General features: G+C 41.2%; 1 non-coding gene across 1 annotated transcript; it reads left to right on the top strand.

The window, feature by feature from the left end:
• The first annotated feature begins 5,459 nt into the window (after positions 1-5,459).
• On the top strand, positions 5,460-5,622 carry Gm25728. The gene has a single exon (XR_003953232.1). It is a non-coding gene; the product is annotated as a U1 spliceosomal RNA (small nuclear RNA).
• The last annotated feature ends 19,690 nt before the right edge of the window (positions 5,623-25,312 follow it).

The raw sequence follows: 25,312 nt of genomic DNA, 5'->3' as shown, positions 1-25,312 counted from the left end.
GGCATTCCCCTGTACTGGGGCATATAAAGTTTGCGTGTCCAATGAGCCTCTCTTTCCAGTGATGGCCGACTAGGCCATCTTTTGATACATATGCAGCTAGAGTCAAGAGCTCCGGGGTACTGGTTAGTTTATAATGTTATTGCACCTACAGGGTTGCAGATCTCTTTAGCTCCTTGGATACTTTCTCTAGCTCCTCCATTGGGGGCGCTGTGCTCAATCCAATAGCTGACTGTGAGCATAAGGTCAAATAAGTGGATCAAGGAACTTCACATAAAACCAGAGACACTGAAACGTATAGAGGAGAAAGTGGGGGAAAGCCTCGAAGATATGGGCACAGGGGAAAAATTCCTGAATAGAACAGCAATGGCTTGTGCTGTAAGATTGAGAATTGACAAATGGGACCTCATGAGACTGCAAAGCTTCCGTAAGGCAAAAGACACTGTCAATAAGACAAAAAGGCCACCAGCAGATTGGGAAAGTATCTTTACCTATCCTAAATCAGATAGAGGACTAATATCCAATATATATAAAGAACTCAAGAAGGTGGACTCCAGAAAATCAAATAACCCCATTAAAAAATGGGGCTCAGAGCTAAACAAAGAATTCTCACCTGAGGAATACTGAATGGCTGAGAAGCACCTGAAAAAATGCTCAGCATCCTTAATCATCAGAGAAATGAAAATCAAAACAACCCTGAGATTCCATCTCACACCAGTCAGAATGGCTAAGATCAAAAATTCAGGTGACAGCAGATGCTGTCGAGGATGTGGAGAAAGAGGAACACTCCTTCATTGTTTGTGGGATTGCAAGCTTGTACAACTACTCTGGAAATCAGTCTGGGGATTCCTCAGAAAATTGGACATAGTACTACTGGATAATCCTGCAATACCTCTCCTGGGCATATATGCCGAAGATGTTCCAACTAGTAAGAAAGACACATGCTCCACTATGTTCATAGCAGCCTTATTTATAATAGCCAGAATCTAAACTCACCGATGCTTCTTCTCTCTGCCTGAGACCAGATGATAAGAAAAGAGGGGAACAAGTTGTAGGGCGGATAGAGGAGTATGTCCCAGACCTGCTTCTTCTGAGCATTGCTGGTGTCCTCAGAGGTGATCCCTAGAAATGAGCTTAGTGAAGTGAGGCTTATCTGGTTTTTTGTCATAGGCAGTATAATTTCAGAAGGTCTTTAGATATGGGCCACTCATATAATAGAAATAGGGTAATGTAGTCTCAGTGGAAACAACTGTGATCAAGTTGACAAGAGTCAGGGAAGTCTTTTTAGTCCCAGTGGGGATCCAGGTAGTTGTAAGGATAACAGCCTTTCTTGTTAATGATAGAGATTAAAAAGGAGAAACTGAGAAATAGACCCAGATATGTTTATTTAGGTGGGAAAAAAGCCTACTGTTTGAGACCAAGCTTCTAGAATGAGACTGCATAGCTTTCAATATCAGCACTGTTCATTGAGCTGAGTGGTACCAGGGTATATGAGGATAATAACACTAACTACTTTATATTCATATTATAGCAGTGATAGAATTAAGTGATTAACACCTGTAAAATTCTTATGTCTTGGGCATGAAATAAGTACAATAAGAGGATAAAGAGGTGGGGGAGGGTTACTTTTGGAGTACAAATGTCTTATCAGGAGGCAGTGTTATGGAAGTCAAGACATTGTAGGATGTCTGGGGAGGAAAAGAGCAAAATGACTCAGTATCACCAGGGAACGTAGCGTATACAGCTCTGCTGACATCTCGTGGGTTGTAACTGATGGGCCAGAATATTTGTTCTGGCAATCTAACAACTCAATCAAATATAAGTTTGGATTTTAGGAGAAGTCTTCAGTTTCTGAGTCAAATCTGCTAAAGTAGCTCATGTTCAAGAACAAAACGTGGTAAAGGTAAAGTCTGTCACTGAGAGTTGAGGAGTTTGACAGACTCGAGTGTCCACTGTACTGGTTAGATCTGTAGGACAAGTTCCGCTGCAGTAATGCGTGTTGAATTTGCTGGCGAGGTTCTTTTCTATTTGGCATTTGTCAGGGTTGAGGCTGCAGAAAATGCCTCTGCAGCAACTTCATAGTGGCAGTGAGATAAGTTTTGTCTTTTAAATTTCAATTTAATAAACATTTATTGTTGAATATATACATGAGAGTTGTCATGCAGTATTTGTCTTTCTGAGCCTGCATTATTTTGCTTACCATAATGATGACTAGTCCCATCCCCTTTTCTGCAAATGTTATGATTTTATTCTTTTTGTATAATTTAGTGGTTGTGTAGTAATCTGAGAGTTTTAATCTTCATTTCCTGATGACTAACCAATTCGATTTTATTTTCACATTTTTAGTTGCCAGTGGGTTGGCGCCCTCTCTCTCTCTCTCTCTCTCTCTCTCTCTCCCTCTCTCTCTCTCTCTGTGTGTGTGTGTGTGTGTGTGTATGTGTGTGTGTGTGTGTATGTGTGTGTGTGTGTGTTGTGAAGGCAGCTTTGCTTGTAGCATGGGAGAGTAGAGTATATGTGGATATATTTATATTGTGTTGTGTGTGTGTGTGTGTGTGTGTGTGTGTGTGTGTGTCTGTGTCTGTGTGTGTCTGTGTGTGTGTATGTTGCGAAAGACTGAATGAGGACTCCATATATGCAGGTAAGGAGAAGCCCTCATCCCTGCTGGACAATGCCTTCCAGATGCAGCAGGTTAATGGAGGAGTGCCTACACCCATCTCAGTAAACCCCCACCTATAGTCTGGAGATGACCAAAACAAACTCAATGATATTTTCGTAGACTTCTGTCTTATATTCCTTTGTTTTTGCCTGATCAGTCTTTTACTTGTGTATTATGGATTCAAATATTGGGTTTTCATAGGTTCTGTGCATGTGCACATGTGTGTATGTGTATCTTGGTTTTTTTATCTTTTTTTTTCTAAAGAGAGAAGGAAAGGGGATGGAATTGGGAGGGTGGGGAGATACAGAGGATATGGGAGGGAAGTTGGGGAAGGAGATTCTATGATCAGAATATATTGTATGAAGACAAATTTATTTTCGATAAAAATATGGTTTTGTTTAAATACTTGGAACAAGGAGAGGGCAGTAAGCTATTGTAAATATTCCTCTGGCCATATTTCTTCATGTCTCTCTCACAGGAGATGGTGTTTTTCTAAGTAACAAAAATTTTACAGACTTCTGAGTGTGGTGGCACATGTCATTGATCTAAGCACTCAGGAGGCAGGGATACAGAGTGAGCCCAAAATATTATATATTCTTATGGGGAAGTATATGATATTTTAATATATGTATCCATTGTGCAGTGTTCAGATGAGAAGTAACCAGATCTGTCTCTTCAAACATTTGCCATTTCCTTATGGCGAAAGTATTCATAATCATTTTCCTGGGTATTTTTAAAACACAGTACAATGTCACCACCTGTGGTCACCTACTGTGCAATAGAACACCAGAAATTACTTTTCATATCTAACTATAACTTAAGGAACATACCTATTTTAGGAATGTCTTTATAACTGAAAAAGCATGCCAATTATGCATTGTAAATAAATAAATAACGTTCTCAGAAGGCTTTCTTTTTCAGGAAAAGATATTTGTAGCAAGGAAACCTGGTATATAATCCAGAAACCTTTAGCCCCTTCTTTCCAGGTACACAATAAGCCCTGGCAAATGAGGTCACTGATCATGCCAAGATGGTGAGATTTCTGCAGAGCCATGCTCTAGACCCTGGGTTTGTGCATCTGCTCATCACATACAGTAAAGATATCAATGCAGGAGACCCAACACAGAATCATAAACTTACTTAAAGCATTATGATGTGGGCTTATTGCAATATTTTTAAGTCAATTGAATGACCCTGGAGCACGGACTTTGTAGATGACAGTGCTGTTTTACAATGTCAAAAGGCTGGGCCCAACTGCAGGAAATGCCTCACTGTATTTTCTCTGCAAATTATTAGGTTTCCAGCATTGGTGGTTTGAGCAGGGTTCAGACCAAAGAACATCTTTGAGGCATGTAGAACTGCACACAGCAGCATTTCTACAGCAGACAATGAGAAGAACCCTTCCCTTAATGGCCATAGTGTGTCAATATCTTGTCTAGGTGAGGAATATTGTTCAGGCTTTGCTGCCCGCCAAAGAGGAAGGATTTATGGAGACAGATTTGAAGATTCTGTGTGTGCTTTTTCCTCCCTGCCTAGCTCCCATCCTGAATTAATTTTCTCTGCCAGTGATGAGTTTCTGATTGAAACCTGATTAGCCTACTTCCTAGAATCCTGGTAATACCACCCTCTTTACATATCTGCATTATGCATACTGGCTTAATGTCTTATCAGTTTGCTTCTGATCTTAATTACCTCAAGTCTACCGTTAATGAGTCAGTTTCAGAAGTGCTAGGTCTCAAGAAACAAAACAGGATGGAAAATCTATATTTCAGAGCAGTGTTTCAGGACCACCTCCACTGCCATGACACAGCACAGAGAAGGGCACCCTGCTGTTACCCTCTCTACAAAGAGGACTTTCTTAAATGGAGTGGCAGAGTTGCCATCCTTTCTAGTAACTAGAAGTACCTAGCACACATGTGTACAGTTATTTTCAATCCGATGGGGATGCTGTTGTGAGTGACAGGAGAAAACAAATGAAAACTCTCACTGTGGTCAAAGTAGTCATCATAGTCCTCCCAGCATGCCCATAGACAAGAACTAAAGCCTGAAGATGGAACCACTATCATGTCAGGTGAACGGAAAGCCACTGTTGAAACTGCAGGACTACTGTTCTGGGAGGCAATTTCTCCTGTCTAAGAGCCCCACATTGTGGACAAACACAGTCTGCTTAGGCAGCTGGCCGTATCAGCTCACAGGCCCCAAAATAGTTCACTACCCCCCTAGATCATCGATTTCTCCCTTCAGTGGTCTCAAGAGTAAAAGATGATTGCAAGAGAGAAGCAAAAGATTTATTGTTTCCTCCAGCCTCCAAGTGGATCTCTAGGTAGGTGGCTTGATGTTTGTGCAAGGATTCTTTCCCATAGTTTAGAAAGTTTCTGTGTTTAAAAGCAGGCTGTATGACCTGCACTTATATATTTTTTTAATTTATGATTATATTTTATTTTGTAATTTTTTTTATTATTTTATTTTATTGCATCCCAATTGCTACCCCCCATAGAGTCTGTCCCTGCATTCCCCCTGCCCCTTCTCCTCTTGAGATGGTAGGACCCCCTTGGTATCCCCCAACCTGATGTCTCTACAGGGTTAGGCTCATCCTCTCCTACTGAGGCCAGACATGCACTCATATTTCTTAAAGGTATTTCATGTCTGTATTTCTTCCGTCAATATGTGAACTTAGTGGGGAAACAGGTTAAGCCACTTCTACCTGAGGGCAAATCTTTCACCTGTAAAGGGCTTAATGTTGCCTAATTCTGAACTTCAAATCTAATCTTGACTCTGAACTTTTCTTTATTGAAGTAGGGCTAGGATTCAGGCATAGCAGAAGAGATGCCTTGAGCATGCAGTTGGTTTCCCCAGGGTGAGGCTTAGTCATTTCCATTCCAGTTGTACTGACCCCTGCAGTGCCCCCAAATGTGGGAAAGTCAACTGCATAATTTCTGCTAGTGGGAGACTGCTCGCTCTCTTTCCAACTAAAAGTATTTTAAAAGAAAAACAGTAAGAAGAAGAGAAGGGCCTAGGGAGTGTATTGTGGCATGGTGAGCTTCACCTACCAGGGGTTACATTGCAAGCAAATTCCCTATTCCTCTGCATGAATGTTGACCTCATTTTCTAGGTTTTACAACACCTTAGACTTTCTTTATATCACATTTTCTACCTTTCACACTGAATTCATTTTCTCCTTTCTCAGGAGGACTGATTCTGAAGGAAAAAGATAAGCAAGGTTTCTATTAAGACCCAACGAGCTATTCAGGTATGCAGGGCTGTTTGTACCTGACAGAGCTGCCTGAAATTATAAGGTAAAACAAATATTATTAAGGCCCTGATATTATCTACACATTTCCAAAGGGAAATTAATTATAAGCTAGAATGCCATGTCCTTAGAGAGCACTCATATTCAGCATCTAATATTTATGAATGCTCTTATGTATCCACCAGTACTGGCCCATGTGGCAGCCATTAACCACTTATGATCACTAAGCATATGAAATGTGTCTACTTCAAATTGAAATGTGAAAATATAAAACATGAATATCTTAAAACCTCAGCAACAAAACAAAGTAATGGAAATGTTAACCACGATTACCTTTACATCAGATGACATGATGAATTCAAATATTTGGAGTTTACTGGCCTAAAGAAGATAGAAATAAAATTAAATTGACCTCATATAGTAAAATTACATTTTACCTCTTCCAAGTCACTGTTTCATGTGACTACTAGGACATTTAGCATTGCTCACTTGGTTCCCTTCTGTGGTCTGTGTTGAAATAGACAGAGCTGCTTCAAACATGTGGTCTGGTGAATACTGTCATGAAAACCTGTATTTATTTCTCTTTTAAATTATTTTTTATCTGTGGGGAGAATTTAATGCATGATTGTAAGGTGTTTTGATCAAACGTATCCCCCATTCCTTCCCCTCCAGTGCCTCTGTCTCACAACCACTACCACTTTCCCTCATCCAAGCTACAATGTTGACTGGCTTGATCATCTACAGGCCCTGTGCATGCAGCTACAGCAACTGTCAGTCCCTATGTGAAGCCCTGCCATCTTCAAACAACACCTTTGCAACACTCTTCCATGACTTTTGGCACTTATGATCTTAATGCTATTGCTTTTGCAATGATCGTGGAACCTTTGTAGGAAGGGGTATGACAAGATGTCCCTTTTAGAGCTTAACACTCCACACTTCCTTATTCTCAACCCTGATCCATTGTGCATCTCAGTGTTAATTGTCACCATCGACTGCAAAAAACAAATCGCTAAAAACAGTCTAGAGATGCACTAATCCGTGGTTATAAGGATACATGTTGAAGATACCACATACAGTTTGTTGCCGTTTACCAAAATAATGGTAGTAGGGTACTCCCTTAGGGTCTATGACCCCTTCTTTAGCTGTAGGTTCTTGAGTAGATTTACAATGCTGAACATGAGTTGTATCATATGGAGTAGGTCTTAAATCCAAGCAGAACATGGCTTTATTTACCTCTGTAACATTTGTGCCACTGTTACACTTATGGGAAGATTTTGCCAGGCTGGTTGTTATTGTAGTTTTCAGGATTCACAGCTGGGTAAGACTATGGATGACGTTCCTCCCAAGGCTGCCTGCATAATATCTAGTAGCACCGTGAAAGCTATCCAGTAGTGATGAAGCATCCAGGTTATTGTAGCAGCTTGAATTCTCTGTCTTATGATTCAAGTATGTGGTACCTTCAGCAATAGCTTCTTACCTTCAAGTTGTGGTTGGTACCCAAGAGTATTGGCAATAGCCTGCATTGTTTTGAGAGACTATGGGATTCCTCTGACCAACAAACGGAAGAGAAATGATACATATCTAGCACAGGAATTTTTATCTGACAGCTCATGGCATGTAAGAGTCATTCTCCTAGCTAGTTCAGAATACTTAAAAATATATAGTTGTCTATGTATATTGGTTTGCCTAATTGCTGGTTTTAGGATCTCGTATATGTTTTCAATATCAGAATGTTTTCAGATATAGTCAATAACAATGTGGTCTCATCTTGTAGTCCATTTTTTGTACTGTGTTGAATATTTCCTTCATTATAATAAAGCTTTTATAGTTGCTATAATCCCACTTGTATACTTTTGTTTTCATTGTATGTATTTCAGAGGGATTATATCCCAAAACTCTTGCCCATTTCAATATAGTGAAGCATTTCCTTTGTGCTTTATTCTAGTAGTTTGATTAAGTCGTGTCTTAGATTAAGGTCTTAAACATTCATCTGCATGGGGCTGTGCCGTTTTTCTAACACTTTGTTGAAGGAGCTGTTTCTTCTTCACAGTATGTTTTTCTGGCACTTTTGTTTAGAAGTCATTTGGTGATAGATGTGTGAATTTATTTCTAGGCTCTCTGTTCTTTCCCAGGGTGGTGATTGTGGTAGTGGTGGTGGTGGTGGTGTGTGTGTGTTTATTTCAATCCAATACTGATTTGACTACTATAGCATTATAGTAACTTTTAAAGTAAGGTAGCATAGTATGGTAGCATAGAATCTCCTACTTTGTTCTTGTTGCTCAAATATCTTTAGAAATTGGGAGTTATTATGGTTTAATGTATGTTTTACATTTTTCTTACATCTGTGAAGAAAGCCACTGTATTTTTAATAGAAATTTTGTTCAACTTATAATTGGTTTTGGAAGTAGGGACCTTTAGACAATACTGATTATTCTACTCCATGAATAAGATGTCTGATCCTTTGGTGTTCTCAGGTGCTTCTTGGGTAAACCCCAGTATCACACATATTTGCTTCTTTAGTGTTGTCCCCCAAAGTATTAGTAAGCATTGTTGCTCTTTTTTTTTTTATCTCAAACTATGTTTTCAAGTACTTTATATCCTAGCTCACTTACTCTTTTTGTCTATTCAATTTAGGGCCCATATCACATTTAAAGTTTTCCTAAATGTATTTTCATCTTTATAATTTTTATTTGACTTTTAAATTGCTCCTATATTTTTCTTGTTTCCTTGTTACAATAATGACAAATTTATCTGTTTTCTTCAAGCTTATTGAATTAAAAGAATTCCTTAATTTCTTATAACAAATGATTTAAGTCTTCTGAGGTAACTATTACACTGGTCAGTTTCTAGCAAGTTATGTCATGGTTTTCTGCAAGCTGGTGATGCTTGTTGGCACATGACAGCATCTGGCACTGAAGAATCAGGTATTGTCTATGCCTCTCTTTCAAGAAATTATAGGCAATCTTAGTCACTTGCTTTATCCTAGAACTGTATAATACGAAGGTACAAAGCTGTCAGAAGTCTATCACTGGTGAGTTTTCATTGTTTAAGAATTGTAGGCAAAATTGAGCTTTTCCATATATTTCCATTAAAACAACAAGCAGCAGAGTACCTAGAAAGAGGTGTCTGTCTCTGCAGCAGATATACTGGGGGCCTTGTTTCTAGTTACTGTTTTGTGGCTAGACTTTTAAGGATCATTATCAATGGACCTTCATCCACCAGAGCCATAAGCTGTGCCACTCTCTGAGACCACTGCCCTTGACTGGTAGAGCACTGGGTGAGGAACAAGAACTATGCTTCAACGGGGTGGTTGCAGCACAGGCCTTTAATCCCAGCACTTGGGAGGCAGAGGCAGCTGGATTTTTGAGTTCAAGACCAGCCTGGTCTACAAAGTGAGTTCCAGGAAAGCCAAGACTACAGAGAAACCCTGTCTCAAAAAACAAAAACAAAAACAAAAACAAAAACAAAAACAAAAACAAAGAACTACACTTCAAAGGGCTGCCAGTTCGTTAGCCCCATAACCCAGGACTGTTGGAACTAGCTACAAGTGTTGGAATGGGAAGTCCAATAGGCTGAGCCTGCATGCCTTCCCTTACAGGAAGTGTGCCAGAGGCTCTGTCCTAAGGCAGAACTGTTTCTGAGGGCTGGAAGTCCTGTCCATGTGTGGCTTCAGCCACTAAGCAGGCTCCAGGGCAAAGACTTACATGTTTATTACTCTGTGCTACTCATCCATGAGTCGAGCCGTGCACTATACCATGTTGCCTAAATTTGGTATATTGTTGGTGAAAGTAGAATATTGGTCATCTTGGTTTGTGGTAAGCTGGGTTCTGTGTATCTCATGAGTTGTGGGAAGCTGCAACGTCATCACAGATAGCAGTGGTGCAGGCCAAATCACAAATCAGCCACTCTTGATGCACAGGATGGTTTGGAATTAGTCCTGGGGCAATTCAGGATTCTTGTATTTGAGTACTGCTGTACTGGCTGAAGTTGAGGGAGAGTGATGGAGAGGGTCCCCTGACCACAAAAGCTAAGCTCAGTTACACCTATGTATCATCCAGAGGGGCTTGGACTTTCTCAGGATAGGACAGGTGTTCCCAAGCCTACTTTATAGATAGAACTGATGCGGCCGAAATTCAGGTCTGTCCTATAGGTACACAGATTTCCATGTGATTATTGGTTCACATGGAAATCTGTCTGAGCTTTGGACTATCTAAAAAACCTTCATTTTTCTACTTAAATCTTGGTCTCACAGTGATCCTCCTACTGGACTCTCGTCGACAAATCCCTGACCAAGATTCCTTACCTTACACCTCAGCTGCTGAAATTCTGCTCCCCACTCTCCAGCCTGAGGTTGGAGTGGTGATAATTAGTGGAGCCTCTACTGCCTGCCATGCACAGTTACAATGGCTTAGTTTTCAGGTACTAACCTAACAAAACAGGCATCGTGGCACTTTTCATAGAAGAGTGTCACTGTGTCATACCTAATCCTGGATTTCAAGTTTAAAGCCCAGGTTTAATTTTCTTTCATCCTGCCCCAAGTGGTAAGTGTTTCTTTCTGGGGTTTTCGTGGATCAGGAAAATTGTCTGAATGAGAAGTATCCAACATAGACCGCAGAAGTTGAACACTTGGGACCCTGGTCCTTGCCGTGTTTGAGGAGATGTAAGTGGAGCAGCCTTGCTGGAGAAAGCATGTCACGGAGGCACTGAGGGTCAGACTATAAAATGAAAAGCTTCAAACCATTTTCTGGTTCATTCTCTGTGCTTCATGCTTATGTTTGAAGATGTGAGCTCTCAGTTCCCTGTTACTGATGCCACGCCTGCTAGCTACCATGCGTCACCTCTCCCCACCTTCACTCCCACGATGGACTCATGCTTCTGAAACCAGAAGCTCAAACAAACTCTTTTTTCAGAAAGTTTCTTTGGTCATGGTATTTGATTGAGCAAGAGAAAAGTAGCTATTTGCAAAGGGAGTGATGGGGAAATTTTTTTTCTTCCCATTTTGTTCAGCAAGTCTTTCAATTTTGTTATACTATAAGCAGATATGGCATTCTCTTACCTGATTCTCTTAGCTCTTGGGAAGATATTTTGGCATGTAAAAGCTTCTCTGCTTCCTATGTCTGGGGAAAGAGTACATGAAGATTTACTCAGCTAATGTCTTGCTTGGCCCATTAAAGGGTACATACCCAATATGTACAATAGGCTAATAAACTGAACAGAGACCTCTGGAAAGGAGAAATGTCCAATGATCATTTTCAAAATGTTTCTTCTTAATTATCAGGGACATGTGAATGAAACCATTTTGAGATCTATCTTAACCCAAATCACAAGATCAGGAAAACAGCTGAAAACAAAGGCCAGCCAGGACGTTGGTAGAAATGCAAACTTCCCTCAAATACTATGTAAGTCAGTGTGGATGTTTCTCAAAAACTATAAATAGATCTAGCATACCATCCAGCTATACCACTCCTGGGCATATACCTAAAGGGCTCCATCTCCTACTGTAGAGGTACTTGTTCATCTATGCTGTTGCTCTATTGGAAATAGTGTAGATGTCCATCAACTAATGAGTGGATAATGAAAATGTGATACATATATATAAGCTGTAAAACCAAAAAAGTGAAAATATAAAGTCCACAGTCAATTTATAGAACTGAAACATATTTTGCCAAGTGAGGAAACGCGGACCAGAAAACCCAGCACCAGATGTTCTTTCTCATAGGGGAATCCTAGCTTCTAAGTTTTACATATGTGTATAGGACAGTGCCTACACACATGGAGGCCAAGAAAACAGAAGGAGGTCCATGAGAAGGGCAAAACAGAGGCTTCATACCCTCTAGGGAGGGAGGGTAATAATATACATGTGCTATAGAAGTGGAAGGGAAAACTCTGGGGGTGGGAAGAGTGTACCAAAGGTCAGGAACAGAGAGATAGGAAATTAGAGAGAAATGGGGGAGAGGTGACCAGAATTAAGAGCTCATGGAAATGTTAGAGGGAAGCCTGATAATTTGTATCTAATTTAGAAAGTTAAAGAAATAAACAAGAACAAGATACTTTTGACTAGAAATAGGAGGTCTTGCAGAAAGTTTTCTCTGCCCTCCTTTCACAGGGAGACATTTACCATGAAGATGAAAAACATTGTGACCTCACAGCAGAGGAGTTCAGGGAAGTTCATAAGTTCATTTCTCTGCCTCTCTCTCTGTCTCTCTTTCTCTCCCCTCCCCCACACATACACCCTCCCTCTCTTTCTCCCTCTTCTCCTTACCTCTCTCCTCCCTTCCTCTTTCCCTACCTCCCCCCTAGTCTTGTTGGCAGCTGGTCCTAAAGTCAGCCACTGGTGAGGTCTCACTTCTCTGCTTGCTTGCTTGATTTTAATTGTTTTTAAATTTATTTTTTGGTTCACTTTACATTCTGATCACTGTCCCCCTCCTGGTCACCCCCTCCCACATTCCCTCTCCCTCCCCTTCTCCTCTGAGAAGGTGGAAGCCCCCTCTGGGTATCCCCTCACCCTGGGACTTCAAATCTCTGTGAGGCTAGGATAGGTGCTTCCTCTCCCACTGAGGCCAGACAAGGCAGCCCAGCTAGAAGAACATATCTCCCAGACAGGCAACAGCTTTTGGGATAGCCCCAGCTCCAGTTCTTCCGGACTCACATGAAGACCAAGCTGCACATGTGCTACATATGTGCAGGGGGCCTAGGTCTAGCCTATATATGCTCTTTGATTGGTTCAGTCTCTGGGAACCTCAAGGTTCTAGATTAGTTGATTCTTTTGGTCTACCTGTGGAGTTCCTATCCCCTTCAGGGCCTTCAATCTTTCCCCTACCTCTTCCATAAGAATCCCCAAACTCGATCCACTCACTGTTTGGCTATGGGTCTTTCCCTGTTTCAGTCAGCTGCTGGATGGAGCCTCTCAGAGGACAGTTATGTTAGGCTCCATCTGCAAGCAGAACAGAGTGTCAGGGATTGGTGTCAGCAGAACTGAATAAGGATTCAGGCTCACAACAAAGCCTGAATTTCAAGATTCATGGCATCCACCCTGATAATTGTGGGTTTTCCCCCCAGGTCTGAATGAAAGGAGACATTTAATTTTCTTTCAAATATCCTAACCCCAATCAATTCTTTCCATTCCCCAATCCCAGGTCAGTGATAACTCACAGTGATTAAGAGACAGGATCAAACAATGAGAAAGAGAAAAGCATTCACTCAAGTGAATCTTAAAAGTATTGATCTTGGGAATCCTAGGTTTGGGGCTAATATCCACTTATCAGTGAGTACATATTGTGTGAGTTCCTTTGTGAATGTGTTACCTCACTCAGGATCATGCCCTCCAAGTCCATCCATTTGGCTAGGAATTTCATAAATTCATTCTTTTTAATAGCTGAGTAGTACTCCATTGTGTAGATGTAACACATTTTCTGTATCCATTCCTCTGTTGAGCGACATCTGGGTTCTTTCCAGCTTCTGGCTATTATAAATAAGGCTGCTATGAACATAGTGGAGCATGTGTCCTTCTTACCAGTTGGGGAATCTTCTGGATATGTGCCCAGGAGAGGTATTGCTGGATCCTCCGGTAGTACTATGTCCAATTTTCTGAGGAACCGCCAGACTGATTTCCAGAGTGGTTGTACAAGCCTGCAATCCCACCAACAATGGAGGAGTGTTCCTCTTTCTCCACATCCACGCCAGCATCTGCTGTCACCTGAATTTTTGATCTTAGCCATTCTGACTGGTGTGAGGTGGAATCTCAGGGTTGTTTTGATTTGCATTTCCCTGATGATTAAGCATGTTGAACATTTTTTCAGGTGCTTCTCTGCCATTCGGCATTCCTCAGGTGAGAATTCTTTGTTCAGTTCTGAGCCCCATTTTTTAATGGGGTTATTCGATTTTCTGAAGTCCACCTTCTTGAGTTCTTTATATATGTTGGATATTAGTCCCCTATCTAATTTAGGATAGGTAAAGATCCTTTCCCAATCTGTTGGTGGTCTTTTTGTCTTATTGACGGAGTCTTTTGCCTTGCAGAAACTTTGGAGTTTCATTGGGTCCCATTTGTCAATTCTTGATCTTACACCACATGTCATTGCTGTTCGGTTCAGGAATTTTTCCCCTGTGCCCATATCTTCAAGGCTTTTCCCCACTTTCTCCTCTATAAGTTTCAGTGTCTCTGGTTTTATGTGAAGTTCCTTGATCCACTTAGATTTGACCTTAATACAAGGAGATAAGTATGGATCCATTTGCATTCTTCTACATGATAACAACCAGTTGTGCCAGCACCAATTGTTGAAAATGCTGTCTTTCTTCCACTGGATGGTTTTAGCTCCCTTGTCGAAGATCAAGTGACCATAGGTGTGTGGGTTCATTTCTGGATCTTCAATTCTATTCCATTGGTCTACTTGTCTGTCTCTATACCAGTACCATGCAGTTTTTATCACAATTGCTCTGTAGTAAAGCTTTAGGTCAGGCATGGTGATTCCACCAGAGGTTCTTTTATCCTTGAGAAGAGTTTTTGCTATCCTAGGTTTTTTGTTATTCCAGATGAATTTGCAAATTGCTCCTTCTAATTCGTTGAATAATTGAGTTGGAATTTTGATGGGGATTGCATTGAATCTGTAGATTGCTTTTGGCAAGATAGCCATTTTTACAATGTTTATCCTGCCAATCCATGAGCATGGGAGATCTTTCCATCTTCTGAGATCTTCTTTAATTTCTTTCTTCAGAGACTTGAAGTTCTTATCATATAGATCTTTCACTTCCTTAGTTAAAGTCACGCCAAGATATTTTATATTATTTGTGACTATTGAGAAGGGTGTTGTTTCCCTAATTTCTTTCTCAGCCTGTTTATTCTTTGTGTAGAGAAAGGCCATTGACTTGTTTGAGTTAATTTTATATCCAGCTACTTCACTGAAGCTGTTTATCAGGTTTAGGAGTTCTCTGGTGGAATTTTTAGGGTCACTTATATATACTATCATATCATCTGCAAAAAGTGATATTTTGACTTCCTCTTTTCCAATTTGTATCCCCTTGATCTCCTTTTTTGTCAAATTGCTCTGGCTAATACTTCAAGTACTATGTTGAAAAGGTAGGGAGAAAGTGGGCAGCCTTGTCAAGTCCCTGATTTTAGTGGGATTGCTTCCAGCTTCTCTTCATTTACTTTGATGTTGGCTACTGGTTTTCTATAGATTGCTTTTATCATGTTTAGGTATGGGCCTTGAATTCCTGATCTTTCCAAAACTTTTATCATGAATAGGTGTTGAATCTTGTCAAATGCTTTTTCTGCATCTAACGAGATGATCATGTGGTTTTTGTCTTTGAGTTTGTTTATATAATGGATTACATTGATGGATTTTCGTATATTAAACCATCCCTGCATCCCTGGAATAAAACCTACTTGGTCAGGATGGATGATTGCTTTAATGTGTTCTTGGATTCGGTTAGCGAGAATTTTATTAAGGATTTTTGCATCGATGTTCATAAGAGAAATTGGTCTGAAGTTCTCTATCTTTGTTGGATCTTTCTGTGGTTTAGGTATCAGAGTAATAGTGGCTTCATAAAATGAGTTGGGTAGAATACCTTCTACTTCTATCTTGTGAAAAAGTTTGTGCAGAACTGGAGTTAGATCTTCTTTGAAGGTCTGATAGAACTCTGCACTACACCCATCTGGTCCTGGGCTTTTTTTGGCTGGGAGACCATTAATAACTGCTTCTATTTCTTTAGGTGATATGGGACTGTTTAGATGGTCAACTTGATCCTGAATCAACTTTGGTACCTGGTATCTGTCTAGAAATTTGTCCATTTCGTCCAGGTTTTCCAGTTTTGTTGAGTATAACCTTTTGTAGAAGGATCTGATGGTGTTTTGGATTTCTTCAGGATTTGTTGTTATGTCTCCCTTTTCATTTCTGATTTTGTTAATTAGGATTTTGTCCCTGTGCCCTTTAGTGAGTCTAGCTAAGGGTTTATCTATCTTGTTGATTTTCTCAAAGAACCAAGATACAATTTGCTAAACACATGAAACTCAAGAAGAATGAAGACTGAAGTGTGGACACTATGCCCCTCCTTAGAATTGGGAACAAAACACCCATGGAAGGAGTTACAGAGACAAAGTTTGGAGCTGAGATGAAAGGATGGACCATGTAGAGACTGCCATATCCAGGGATCCACCCCATAATCAGCATCCAAACGCTGACTCCATTGCATATACTAGCAAGATTTTATTGAAAGGACCCAGATGTAGCTGTCTCTTGTGAGACTATGCCGGGGCCTAGCAAACACAGAAGTGGATGCTCACAGTCAGCTAATGGATGGATCACAGGGCTCCCAATGGAGGAGCTAGAGAAAGTACCCAAGGAGCTAAAGGGATCTGCAACCCTATAGGTGGAACAACATTATGAACTAACCAGTACCCCGGAGCTCTTGACTCAAGCTGCATATGTATCAAAAGATGGCCTAGTCGGCCATCACTGGAAAGAGAGGCCCATTGGACACGCAAACTCTATATGCCCCAGTACAGGGGAATGCCAGGGCCAAAAAGGGGGAGTGGGTGGGTAGGGGAGTGGGGGTAGGTGGGTATGGGGGACTTTTGGTATAGCATTGGAAATGTAAATGAGCTAAGTACCTAATAAAAAATGGAAAAAAAAGAGAAAGCAAAAAAAAAAAAAGAGTAAAATCAGACGTATTTTTCTGAAAAAAAAAAAAAAAGTATTGATCTTAGCACAACCACATAGAAACAGGTCCCTGAACACAGGACTCTGTTCTGCATGTGTCACAGGAATGAAACCTTCCCGATTCTGAATACAATGTAGTGAGAAAGTAGGGACAGTGAAGCTAAGTGACTTGCCCAAGGACACACAGCTGCTAAATGCCAACCAGGGACAGGACTGTAGCCTGGCTCCAGGAACTCTTCTCTAACTCACTGAGCTCTTTAGCCCTTTGGACTCCTATGTTTCTCAAGTGACACAAACATGAAGGGCTATAACAACATAGTGTTTAGACATGGGAGGCTCAAGAGATCTACTCCCAGGATGCTGCTTGGAAGGCAATGGGGTCCCCTATTCTTAAGCCAAATGCATGTGTAGGGAGACTATGCTAACTGGTTAATCATCAGTGAGGCTCCTCTTCCTTAGATGAAGTCTTAACCCTTCCCCTCAGGCCTTCCTTTAGTGTTGCTTATAAAAGGCTCTGCAGGCTAGAACTCTATTTCTTGCTATCTGGGAATTTCCTAGGCTTGTCACCCCAAACATTTCATGACAGCTCTGTGCACTGCTCTAGTGCCTTCAGATGCAACCTACAACATATACCTGATTGCCGCCCCCCGCCCCCAGTTAGACTCAGACCTCCTTGAAGACAAGGGCCCTATCCATTATCAGGTTTGGAAGCCCATATCCCCCAACACAGAAGGATATATACCTCGGAACTGATTAGTATATATTTGTGGATTTGATTCAAATGCGAAGATAAGATCGTTCTCAGGATTTATATGTATGTCTCAGACTACACCACATGGGTTGATACAGACAAATCTAGTTCCGTGCTGGTTGACTTTGTGTAGGACACATTCATCCTATGTGTATTTGCAGAGATGTAAAATAAGTGAGCAAGATACATGCAGCAGTTAGACCCATGACAGGCATGGTGTCAATATTTACAACTTGTCAGCTCCTAAAAATTACAGTGCGAATTCTGGCTGCAGTGGCATGCACTTGTGGTCCAAATATTCTTCAGAAGCTGGGATGTCCAAGTTATCCTGTAACAAGAGATGAAGGCCACCTTGGACAAAGTAGCCAGACCACCACCACACACACACACACACACACACACACACACACACACAAGGACACGGACACGAACACAAAGGATGCACAATGGAAAATGACATATTAATCCCATTGCCTCTGCTGTATGGTTTTAATATATCAACTACAGGTTAACACACACGAGGCAAAACACTAAGTCTTAAGTATTTCCTTTTTCCTCTTCACCCCAGTTCGACAATGTATTTGAGAGTGTAGGTTTGCAAATGATGCCCTCAGCAGTTGTATGCTCCATGGCCAGCAGGTGGCAGTCATTGCTCAGTCAGGCATAGGCCCTTCTGGCATTAGCACTCTGGCCCCTGGTCCTTAGACTGCTTTGGAAATTGCCCAAGACCTAACAATCATCAGTCTTCTTACTCTGTGACTGGCAATTTATTTCCCCACTGAGTTCCCATCTAACAGTCCCCCAAAATGTGTGCTTTGGGTACTGTGGGCCTCCATAAAGGGGTTGGAGATTTATCTGCATAATCCCTTACCCACTTACCTACTGAGGCACTAACAAGAAATCAGGATGAAAATAAGCTAGTTTGTAGAACATGAAAAAATTAAATGTTATGTGCTGAAAGACTAGGAACAATAAAGTCTGAGCAAGCCTGCCAACATTCACCCCCTAAGAATCCAGTGTTGGCTCTGATGGTCAGAGCTGATGCTATTGCTATAGAAACGCTTGCCCTGACTTCTGAGTCCTTTTTAGCACATTTATCCAAGAAGCTTGTGACCAATAGGCAGCAAGGCAAAACGTAATGGCTTGCCTGGGAGGGACATGTTTTGGGGTTGGCTAGCGCACTCCCAGATGTTCCGTGTGATGCATCTGCCCTCCAGAAGGCACTGTCTTATCTCCAGCTGCTTTCCCCACTGCGGGAGCAACAAAGATGCTTTAACTGCAGCAGCTGCCAGTAATGAGTCCATGCTACTGTGCTGAGCATGGGCTCATCAACACATTCATGTGCATCACCCCACTTAATCCATCGAGCAGACAGATACTGTTACTTATGTGGTAAGCACAGTTTGGTTTTAAAACGTGTCATGCACTCAGTAAGAGGAAGAGCCAGGATTGCCTCTTTCAACATCATGCCTTTAGTCTCCCACTCCTTGGAACACCTCCACTATCACATGGACTGATTTCAGAGCCTAAACTACAATGATGTGGTCTCTGCCTTATGCCTCATCTCCCACAAGCTGCTAATGTTATTACTTCTTGCCACCACAAGCTCACATTTCTGCAGAGATATCCGGCCTGCCCACTGATCCAGTATCCCAGAAAGGCTTTGTCCTTACTTTAGGTCCCTCTGCAGTAATACAGGAAAGATGCCTAACACTACTCAGTTACTTAAGCTGGAGGGGATGTGGGACCTTGTTATCAGACAGACATAAGACTGATAAGGTTGAGTGAACTCAGACCTCAGGAATCTCAGGGATTTGAGATCAGCATAAGTTGAACTTTGCCCTATCCTTTTCTGTACCTATGAGAGGTACAGAAACACCTCACTGAGAGGATCCTGGCAATCACTCACAAAAGGAAAACACCTAGAGTTCTTCCCCATGCAAATAGAGCCTCACTAGTGCCTCAAACTGAGTCAATGGGAAGTCTCTACCCCAGCATCACACCCTACTCCTCAATGTTTATAAAGTTCCTATCCACATGGAATTGAAAGACCCACAACGTGAGGACTCCCCCACGTTCTGACTCAGGAGAGGCAACACCCCAAAATCACCCACAAGAAACGGGTCTTGCTGCAAATTGCAAGAGGATTTTTATTCAAGAGCGCTCTTGGGCCCATAGTCATACACCACGCAGGGGTAGAGGACCGTGGCGCCCCGAGTAGCTGGGTAAGGGGGTATTTAAAGGAAGAAACCACAACTCAAGGAAGTGGGGAGGGTGTTGTTGGAAGATACCAAAAAAACGAGTTAAGAGTCACAAGGAAGTGTAAAGTTACAAGAGTCACAAGGAATACCTGGTAATTGTTAACTCTCAAGACAGCTTCTAAGAGCCCCTAACAATAGCACATTTGCATTGCAGGTTCTGGGTGACTTTCTTTGAATGAGCACTCTTTGAACCCAGGAAGCCAGTGGATAGAGGAATGTCGCTATTTGTTTTAAGATTAGCATACCTTTACAAAGGCCACATTCCCAAGACTGGGCCTAAAGGCCTAGAATTCTGTTTTTATGTTGTTATACTTTCAGAATAAAGTGCACAAGGTATTTCACTGAGAAGTATGGGAGAGTGAGTGTTTATAACTGAGCTGTAACACTTGGGGTAGAGTTCTCTCTCCTCAAGAGAACTCCTCAAGGTCATCACTGGACCTTGGACCTGTGTGCACTGCTGCTACACTGGCACTGCTGGTGACATTTCCTTGGTAGCAGGACCTGAGCTACCTGCCCTGAGCCCAGACCTCTTCACTTCTCTTCTGAGACCTGTGATATTTCCAGCTGGATTGAGCCCCATGGAACCTGTCCATCCAGGTTCTCCTTCGCCTTTCAGAGAGACAGTAGACCACACATGGCCCAGGGGCAAATGGCCAACACAATACACACTGTCTACAGGGCATCATGGGGCTGAATGGTTTAGTGTACATGGACAAGCAGGAAGGGAACTTAATGCTGGCTGGTCTCCTGACTCAGAGCTAGGGAGTGTCCTTTCTGGGTCCTTTGTCATTCTCCCCACTCTGTTTCAAAAAAAAGAAAACAGCTCTGCAAAGGATCCAGGGGGAAGTAAATTGTGATGATAATGGCTATGGAGATGAAGAAAGGTGCTAGTACTACCAAGGCTGTATTGGAGGGTGTGGACAAGCTTTGTCTATAGTGTGAAATTGTCCATACACTTGCCTTATTTTCCTGAACATCACCACAGCCAGATGTCTCCTTCCTGATGCTTCCATTGGGCTACAGGAAGAAGAGTCAAGGGAACCAAGTGGCAAGCATTCTGCTTCACTGTATGGTTGATTTATAAGCAAGGTGGCATAGCTTCTATTAAACTATACATATAATGTATATAGAAAGTCATGTAATTGCCCAATGGCTGTATATTTGGCAATTTAGTCAATATGGAGCCAAAGTACAAGGAACAAAGCAAAACCAGACAAACGTGACTGCATCAAAAAACCCTCTGCATACAAAAGGAAACAAAACAGTTAAATGGCAACCTAAACACTGCAGTTTATCCATGCTTCCCTCTAAGGGCTCATATGTAATGAGCTTGCTCTAAGGGTATTGCTGATAGGAAACAGAGAAAATTTTACCCAATGGATCCTAGTGAGACATCTTAGTTCACTAAGGGTGTAGCCTCAAAAAAGATGGTGAAACATTAGTTTCTTGTAATTCATTCTCTTTATATTCTCTCTCTCTCTCTCTCTCTCTCTCTCTCTCTGTGTGTGTGTGTGTGTGTGTGTGTGTGTGTGTGTGTCTGTCTCTCTCTCTCCTCTTTTCTTTCTTCTACTTCTCCTTCCTATATTAAAGTTAACATTTTCCTCTACCACACACTGATACCATATTTTGCCACCTAACAAGGTTCCAAGAAACTGTGGGACCAACCAACTAACCAAAGCTTATGCTTCCAAAATGATGAGCCCAAACACAACAGTTTCTGAATTGATTGCATCTCAGATATTAATTACAATAATGGAAAATTGACTAACAGAAAATATGAAGTGGGACAACCATATATATGATGAGCAGTTAATGGTTAAAATCTCTAGGGAATTACTACAACTCAATATAAAAAATAAAGCAGATATGAGAGTATGTAGCACTTACCATATGCAATGTCCTAGTTTGAATCGCCCAGTACTGAAAAAATTACAAGAGTCAATCTATATAAGTTTTACAATGAAATAATTTTTGTTTTTGTTTTTTAAAAAAACCAAACTTCTGATTAAAGAATGAAAAAGAGGCCGGGCATGATAGCACATGCCTTTAATCCCAGCACTTGGGAGGCAGAGGCAGGCAAATTTCTGAGTTCGAGGCCAGCCTGGTCTACAGAGTGAGTTCCAGGTCACCCAGGGCTATACAGAGAAACCCTGTCTCAAAAAACAAACAAACAAACAAAAACAAAAACAAAAACAACAAAACCCAAAGAATGAAAAGGAGACTTGACATTTCTCAAAGAAGGCATTCAAATGGCCAACAATCTCTTATCGGCCTTTTGGCTAAGATCAAATGGCCAACAAATGGATGAGTAGGTGGTGAACACTTGTTAGGGTTGCTGTTACTGAAAAAAAAAAAAGATGCTAAGTGGTATCTAGAATGGAGAAAAATGGGGAATCTGGTACACTGTTGGTGGCAAGTCCAATAATACAGCCACTTGTGAACAGAAACATGATACCTAGAAAGATTAAAATTAAAATTACAATAAGAGGGCTGGTGAGATGGCTCAGTAGGTAAGAGCACCCGACTGCTCTTCTGAAGGTCTGGAGTTCAAATCCCAGCAACCACATGGTGGCTCACAACCATCTGTAACGAGATCTGACGCCCTCTTCTGGAGTGTCTGAAGACAGCTACAGTGTACTTACATATAATAAATAAATAAAAAAAAAATTACAATAAGAGACAATTGTACTTTCGGGTACTTATGCAAACCATTGGACTTGTGATTTTGAAGAGCTATCTACACTCCCCTGTTCACTGCACCATTATCCACAAAATCCAAGGCTCAGAAAAACAAGTGTAATGTCCATTAACAGATTACTGAATCAAGAAAATGTGGCATATACAGACATAGCTAGATATATGTGCCTATACATTGGGATATTGTTTGTATTACAAAGGAGGACACTCTGCCATTTGAACAATATGGTAAACCTGGAGTACATTCTAAGTAGAGTAAGTCAAACACAGGAGGGCAAACACTGACCTCACTTGAATGAGGAATTATAAGGACCAAAAGTTGCAGAGAATGTGGGTAGACTATTGATTGTTCCGGCCTGTAGGAAGAGAGAAATGAGAGTTGTTGGTTAACAGATACAAAGTTTTAGTTGTATAAGAAAGGGAAGTATGTTATGCATTGTATTGCCTGGAGTTAACAATGCTATGTAAAATAATTAAGCATGCATGATTGGGGATGGCTGTAATCCCAGCACTTGAGAGGTTTAGGCAGGAACAGTATAAGTTTGCAGGTGCCCCAGGCTACACAGCAAGACTTTGATTCAAAATATCAAAAAAAATGAAAAGAAAAAGAAAAAAATAGATCTTATTAAGAGAGTATGACTGTAAGCTACAAAGCAGGGGAATACATATGTTCAACTAAAATTTTAATGCCAAAGTGATTGAGGTCTACTTGGTATGAAATGTAAAATTCCACCTCTCTAGCTTCATTGTTTGCTGCAAAATATCTCCTAAATGAAGACTTCAAAGATGTGATCACACAATTGAAGCATGTTGGGATCACTTAATTCTCGATCAGCATAACTTTTAGCGATGACAGCAGTATTCTCTGTGCATCCACTATGTGCGTGTTTCCAGTGGGATGCACAAGCCCCCAAAGCAGCCTCTGTCAGAATTATAGGACGAGCCCATCCTCTACATTGTGGGTGTTTTCTTATCATTATCACCATCATCATCATCAACACTACCATCATCAGCATCGTCATCATTTGCTTTCTTACTCTCTTCAGTTCATTAGACTCAACAGGCACTTAAATATTAATTTTACTAGAGACCGTTTACACCCCTCTTCCCTCAGTGAGTGGTCCTTCAGAGATTCATTGCTTTATTGCAAAGACCACTAATCCCTTGTTATGTTACTGAAATACTCTGCATGTTCTCTTCTGCTTTCCAACTTTGGGACTGTTTCTAATGTGTGTGAAAATGTGTTAAATAGGTAATATGCAATGTGGTTATTGTCTTGGTAAGGAACAAGGGTTTGGGACAGGAAAATACCATGGGTGTGGGGGCAGAGAAGATTATCATCAAAAATCCAAGGAGAGAGGCCTCAGAATGAAACTGCATCAGTTGAACTCTTGATCTCAGTCTTTTACCAAGGAGACCTAAGTTTTTGTTATGTAAACCCCACAGCCTGACATACTTTGGTATGGCAAACCTACAAAGCTTTGTAGGTCTATGAGGATTTTTAATTTACATACCCTTGACAGAATAGATACTTTCATCAATTACTCCAACACTATTGCCTTAGATTAATTTTATAAAAAGTCCAGGTAGCTGTAATTGATTGCACACTTCTCTATGAGCCAATAAAGTGAGGCAAGTCTTCAAGTGGTAGCACAATTGGGGTGGGATTTCACCATTGACTTGTGGTTTCTACAACACGGGAAATCAGGATTTCATGTCAGTATTGGCCAGTCAGGTCATACCTAGAAAATTTTCTTAATTCTAAGCTTCCCATCAATTTAGCAAGGTTTATAGTAACCCCAAATTTTTTTAGATAAGTAGAGTAAAAGAAGGTAAAAAGAGGTTTGTCCAAGGTCTCAGAGTTGGTTAGTTCAGGGTTCAACCAATTTATGCGTAATGTCATATGATGGCTAATATTGATTCAACCTGAAAGGCTATAGAATTACATAAGCAGAGAAACTTGTGGCCCTGGCTAGATGCAGGATTGTGTTGAGATAGCAAGACCCACTGTAACTGTACCCACCACTCCCAGCTCACTTATAAACAGCCTGTCAGATGAACCCCAACTGGTATCCTCTCAACTGTCTTCATTTGCATTTGCACATGGCTACTGATTTATGATCTCTAGGCACACGTGAGTCATTAACTCAGTCTGCAAGCCGTTTTGTGTTTCTACAGTCAAATCTCCCCTTCTGAGCAGCAACTAGAGTATTGGAAGCTATCATCTATTTTCTGAAATGTCTTCTCACCACTTAACTTTCAACAGATGACCCTGCCCTTTCTTTCACAAAGGAAATGGGGACCACAAAGAGGAAGAGTCTCATTGCCCCTGTCAGCAGCCCTGGAAACCCTCCTGCATCTGCCGCCCCACCTTCTTGGCTTTCCCCAAACAGGTGCCTCCTCCTGTAGATGACTTTTTATTTCCTTCTTTCCATGTGCTCAGAAGCCTTACACTAGCCAAGCTCTTTTGTGTTCAGCCTCCTTCTTTTGTCCTCCATAGCATTTACAAACTTCATTAAAAATAAAAAATTAAATCCTTCGGATGTGCACACTCTTTCTCCATGCCAGACAGGCTCTCTCTTCCCTATCACAGTCTTGGCCACCTTGAAGTGTCTCAGTCCCTGACTTCCATACCTATATAGCGTCATGCTCCCTAGTGAAACCTCTTAGTGAGGTCACTAATAACTTCCTATTGCTAATCTCAGGTATCAGTTGCTAACCCGTTTAATACTTAATTCTTGGCATCAAACAACTGTTGTTTGTCGGTTTGTTTGCTTGTTGGTTTGTTTTGAGTCTCCCATGGCTGCCAAGCCCTGATGCCCCAGGGCTTTTCCACCAGCATTTCCTCCTCTTCTTTGTGAAGTCCTCCTCTCTTTTTCTGGACCCAAAACTCCAAGAATGTTTCTTTTTGGAGATCTCTCCTTTCTTACTATGACATTCTCCTGTGTTACCACAACAGGACACCATAGACAGTGTGGCTTAATAAATGGATTTCTTACAGTTCTCGAAGCTAGAAGTTCCAAACACCAATATACACTATTCACC

The sequence above is a fragment of the Mus musculus genome, chromosome X, assembly GCF_000001635.26.
Source record: "Mus musculus strain C57BL/6J chromosome X, GRCm38.p6 C57BL/6J".
Taxonomy (NCBI): Eukaryota; Metazoa; Chordata; class Mammalia; order Rodentia; family Muridae; genus Mus; species Mus musculus.
Note: the sequence above shows the minus strand (reverse complement) of the source record. Positions and strands in the feature narration are given on the sequence as shown.